Here is a 5,851-nt window from a genome sequence, read left to right as displayed (position 1 = left end):
ATCCAGGTAATTTACAGGATCCAGGTAATAGGCAGGTTAAAATATAAATATACATTATTCTTTATCATGTCCCAAAATAATATAGAAAATAACATCTGAGCTATTACTCAGGATGTTTTGTCCTACTCCAGCAGAAAATTTTACCATTGTATTAGCAATGCAAAAAAGGCTGGAACTGCACTTAAATAAAATCTTTCTTCCATCACAGCCAGGGACAGTTCCATCACAGGAACAGTTTTCATCAGAGAGGTCTTATGGCTACCAAGCTTTGGGATAGTCTGGAAGAGCTCCCTGCTGATGTCAGGCCTTAGGGATTGCATGGACAGACACACAGAAACAGTTTTAGGGACACGATTTTCATCTTTTAAGAGATGTAAGGGACTGTATTCCAGAGTGCAATCATTCTCACAGCAACGTGTCATTTGGAACCTACAGGCTAAAAAAAAAAAATTTGATCTCTAGAGTTACATTCATAAGGAACTTTTATTCTGTTGGGCACGGGAAAGATCTAGAAACACATATGAAGACTGCACAGTTCTGATACATTCCTTTTTAATTTTTCTTCCTCTAAACTTCTTAGACTTCCCTTCTCCCTCTGAAAGAGATGCTCTGACAACTCTTCCCTACTTTCTTGTTAGCATTTCAGATCCATGTTCACTCCTGAACCTGCATTCAGGCAAGTCACACTGACACCAACATCAGGTTTTTAAGGAGAAAAATGTGTCCATTTTACTGCTAATTACCATTAGCTGCCATTGTTTCCTGTATTAAATAACTTGTATTATCATCCCTGCATGCCTGATCTCTTACCTCCATTACTCATCCTCTGGTAACTCCTATCTCCACCTCATTTCTGGGTTATGCCTTTGATGGACCAAGTGATTATTTTTCAGCCAATGATCCAATTTACGAATAAAGTAAAATATCCCTCAAATCACTCACGTTTGCCTCCATTTCAAGTAGCTTAATCTGTCACTTCTGAATGGTGTTTTCTAATGGAGCATCTCATTTTCTCCTTTTCTCTCCCTTCTTTGCAGTCACACCAGTTGTAACCTAACGATGAACAAGATAAATTGATTAACTGGATGAGTTCTGCATGAAACAGTTCCAACTGGAAAAACATTTAATGGTGGTTAAATATTCTACAGTTGTATACACCACCTGAAAAATGAGTATGACTAATACAGCAGTCAGAGCCCTTTGAAAATGCCTTTCTGGGTAGAATTGGGCAGGTTTACTGACATGTATTTTGTCATGCCAGCTCTAATTAAGCCTGTCTAATTACTTCTCTTACAAGGGTTTCAGGCTGAGCACATAAATTCTTGGGGACATTATCTGCTGTAGGTGTATAAATGTCCTGCAGAATAATAGGGAGGAGAGGTCTGGAGGGAAAGTTAACACTTTTCATTAGACTATCTGACATAACTGGGAGAACAGACAAGATTTTGGACACAGAGGATTTCTGCTGAACATCAAGAAAGAGTGATTTCACTGTATGTCCAAAAGAATGTCCATTTTTTTCCTTATCTCTCTCAGCTGGTCAGATAAAAGTATTAAAGACCTTTCCTGCCTCATACCCTTCTAACTCTGAAACCATTGACACGTATAAAACATATCCAGTGGAGAAAAGTAGCTCTCAGATGAGCAGACTTCTCTTTGGTTGGGTCTGTTTGCAGCAAACCAAAAAGGAACTAAAGGAAATGAAATGGCTTCTGCTCACGTGTCATCTCACCCTGGGAAACCTTTTCTGCAGAGTGGAACAGCTCCAGCCAGCAATGGCACGCCCAAAATTGCCATAAATTGGTGATGAGGGCACACTGCTGTGGGATGCCAGATATTGGGTGTTAGGTGCTTATAAAGGCCCAGGGAAAGAAAGAAATGCAGTGTTTATTTTCTCCCTTTGAAGGACCCTCTCCTGCATCCACTGGGTGTCTTATGCTCTTTGATCTATAGGTAGGTATGAGGACACCTGCAATTCAGCTCTTGCTCAGCCTTGCCTTAAAAAAAGGTTTAAAAACCCATCAAAACTGAGCTGAACAAACAAAAACCAGCCCAAACCAAGAACTGAGAGTGCTTGAGGTGAAAGAGGTGGTGACTGTAGACCAGCAGTTGAGAAGCATCTGTCCTTATTGCCCTGAAACTATGGCATCACTTTCCATGAATCTGCACAAGATCATGGAGAATTATCCTCTCTGAACTCTGCTCTTAAGTGCAAGTGGTATTGAGTTTGAGCTACGAACTATCAAGAAGCAGGTTATTATTTTTACTTGCTGTCGCTCAAGGAAATGGTGCCACCACAGTTCCCTGTGCATCTCACCAAGTCTAGAATTTTGATTTGCATTTATTTGATCAATTGAAGAGGCCAACGAGGGTTAAAAGTGCAGTACTTAATGGAAGAAATACGGGGAGGAGGAAACAGGGCCCAGAAATTAATTCCACTTTGCAAATTCATGTGCTAATTTAAATTGGGGGAAAAAAAGCCATAAACTTATTCTCCAGGGTTCAATTGGGAACAAGGTTGGGCTGCAGGTAGAATTTAATTACCACATGGCTTTAAATGGTTATTGCTTGAAAAGGCTGGTGCCAGAATCACAGTTAGTTCCTACTTTATACAAAAAAAAACCCCTGACATCATGTCCCAAAAATACCTCAAGAGCACAAAACTCCCTCACTAAAATCCTCACACAAAGGCTTACACTGCTGTCTGTAAAGTGCACACATTTAGTAGCAAAAGGCTTTTATTGTACACAGTTACCATATTTTAGTCTGTGTCATTACTTGCATGTTGCCATTGTAGCTGTTTTACCGTGGCCTTGGCTCTTCTAATTTAAATACCTCTGTTAGAATTTAATTTGTCAGGGAAAAAAAAACCCCGAGAATATTTGCAAAATACACGATGTTCTGATCAAACCGATAAGAAAGCCTGAGCCTTCCAAGTTTAATCATATTCAGCATTTTTCTGCTTTTGTTTTAAGTGTAGAAACATAATGAAATAATTCCATACCATAAAGCTCGATGAAAGGGGCAATTAAAAAGGAATTGATCTGATACATCCTGTTCCTCACATTACCGTGCTCTGGAAAGTGTAAATCACTCTCTCCATTGCTACAGCTTTTGTTTCCCATCTTGATTAGGCAAATATTGAAAACAATAATCATTTTTCACCAAAGTGAGCCTTTAATATGGAGTAGAAAGGGAGCACTATGGATATTACATTTTCCACAGAAGACTGGCTTTCACATTAGTGTTTGCTATTAGCACATTTCATGTCTCTCCATCATAGTGTCTTTCACTCAAATCCTACATTTGTTGGAGCAGATGGAAAGTTAGTTTAAATTAATTGAAAGCATGCTGTGCACAGCTTGTGGCACCAAGAACACACAAAGAAGAAAGGAAGATATCAATTTCCTTTCTAACATACCTATAACTGGGAGAAGAGATCTCTTAAGAAATCATCAAGATATTATGTTGCTTTTTGCTCTCCTTTTTTTTTTTTTTAAGAAAGCTATGTTACTTTGATTTTTACAAGAGGAGGATGCAGTGGAATTGGGTGGATATTCATCATTCGAAAAATAAATTCTGCCTGGGATGGTTCCTAATACAATGATGCAGAGAAAGTTGGTTTGTTTCTGTAGCCTATTCTTAGAAATACTGACAAGTTTGAAGGTTAATTACCTCTTCACTTACTTTAGTTAACACCACCTTCCTGTATCTGGATCCTCAGCTTTTCTTCTGTCTTCACTGAAAATCCAGTGGCCTCCTCTGTTCTCTGAGCCAACAGGCAAAGATGTTATTATTTCCAGAATCACCTAAATGCCTGAAAATCGGATGGACAAACTCATCTGCTTCTTTACAGTGATCAGTACTGGGCCATTCTTCAGTATCTTCACAATTAAAACCAGCTTCAAATCTGCCACAGAACAGATCATGTCATGAACAGAGACTCTTTGACCAAGCAATAAGTGTTGGAAAGTGTTATCAAATGATTAATTTGATCCTTTAAAAAAAATAAATATTCCAAGTATTTGTATATAGTGGTGTGGAATTGAGGGTGGGAGGGAGCAGGTGTTGGGAAGGGAGATGCTGGGTCTGGATCTGTTTGGTTGGTGTGCTCTGCTGTGCTGAAAGGCTGAGCAGGCAGGAGGAAGGTTTGTGCTCACATCCGTGTGGCCCAGGCCAAGGTGAGACCCCCTGGCACGAACAGGAGTTGTTACATCTTGTAAAGCAACCGAAAGTGCAGAAATCAATGAGGAAAAGCAGGTCCTGGGTTACAAGGTGGGAAAAACAGGCCGAAAACAATCAGCCTGCAACAGAAGCCTGGTGGGTTTGCTGGGGAGCAGATGCAGAGTCAAGCTTTAGAGGTGAGGGGGAAGAAACGGTTCTCCAGAGGGACTGAGGGCTGGAACTTGCTGCAAACAAGGAACACACTGAAACTCGCTGGACTGAGAAAGACCTCAAGGGTCCTGCATGAAAATGGGGAGAGCTCTGCCATTTTGATCTGTCTTGCTGAGTTTCCTCTGTTTCAAATGTTGCTCTGTTCCAGTTTGCATTCAGATAAAAGCTGACTTTTGGGTTTTAGAACCCTCTCGCTCACCTTGGTGTCTCTTTCTCACACAGCTCATCTCTTTGGTGTCTCAACTCGAGACACGCTTTGCTTTTCTTCTCCAAAAAGGTCAAAAGGTAAGAAGAAGGTGGGAAAACATTTTTTTCAATTTGCTCTTTCAGTCTTTCGGTCTTGAACTACTCCAAGGCTGACAGGGAACAAAACTAAACCAATATGTTTTAGTTCTAGAAAAGTAAAAAGTTTTGCTGTAAAAACTCAAAGAAACTGAATACAACCCACATTTTTTTCCCAAATGAATAAAGTTATTTTATACCGAGGCATTTGTGCCCTCTCCATTCTGACTGTAAGTATTGAACCTCTACTGTTGGAGCCTTTTTTCTGCCAGTCACTGAACACATTTTACCATCTCTACTCCTTGCAAATCAAACCCAACTCCAGCAACTGCAAATGAAAAAGATAAAATAGTACAACCCTTTCCCAATCTTACCTGTCTGGCTTCAACTTCCTTCTTTCCAGAGAGCCTTCAGACACTGCAGCTGAGCCTGTCTTCCTTTTTTCATGACCTGATGACATCACTTATCCCCCAAGTTTACTTCTTTTATTAGATAGCCCCAAAATTCAATTATACTCTTCTAAGACTTTACAAAATTTTTGCAGCATTTATTTTTTTCTTCCACAGCTATCTCGATGTCTCCTTGCTTTTTCCAAAACTTTTTATTTAAATTCTTTCCTTATCATTTTTAGGCACTCTCAATTTTATCCTTTAAACCATGGTGCCTGCGGAATTTTCACTTTTTTTCTATATTGTACAGGTTCTTTATGGGCACCTGAGCCAGCATTTTCCTCTGTTCTTAAAAAACTTTATCCCAGCCTGTATCACAAGTCTTTCCTGCTTAATTCAGGGCAAAATTATGCTCCTTCCTGCCTGCCAAACTCCTTGACTCATAACCAAAATGCAGCAGCAGAATGCAAGGGAAAATTTGGCTCTGAGTTCATAACTTCCCTTGAGCACATGACAGGTGTGTTAGTTCATATTAACAGAGCTCTTTGGAAATTCAGAGGGTTGTACAGGTAATCACTGTTTGATTAATAATTTACAACACCAACAGGACAGAAATGAAAACCAGAGAATGACAATCTCAGAGCAGCTGTGTGCCTGTCAAATATGGTAATTTTTTACCCTTCTTCCTCTGTTTGGGCACTGCTTAACCCCATGCTGAGTTGCCTTTCTAGAACACAACCCCTACAACACTGGTGAATAATTAGATAGTCAGAAAGAAACAGGGA

At 39.8% G+C, this 5,851-nt stretch overlaps 1 long non-coding RNA gene across 1 annotated transcript; it reads right to left on the bottom strand.

The window, feature by feature from the left end:
* Positions 1–946: 946 nt before the first annotated feature.
* Positions 947–5,143, bottom strand: LOC108500241. Its single transcript, XR_001875795.1, has 3 exons — positions 4,595–5,143; positions 3,688–3,769; positions 947–1,053 (listed from the first exon to the last, which is right to left on the bottom strand). It is a non-coding gene; the product is annotated as an uncharacterized LOC108500241 (long non-coding RNA).
* Positions 5,144–5,851: the final 708 nt, after the last annotated feature.

Source organism: Lepidothrix coronata, unplaced genomic scaffold (assembly GCF_001604755.1).
Source record: "Lepidothrix coronata isolate B3197 unplaced genomic scaffold, Lepidothrix_coronata-1.0 Scaffold87, whole genome shotgun sequence".
NCBI lineage: Eukaryota > Metazoa > Chordata > Aves > Passeriformes > Pipridae > Lepidothrix > Lepidothrix coronata.
This window is presented reverse-complemented; position numbering and strand designations above follow the sequence as displayed.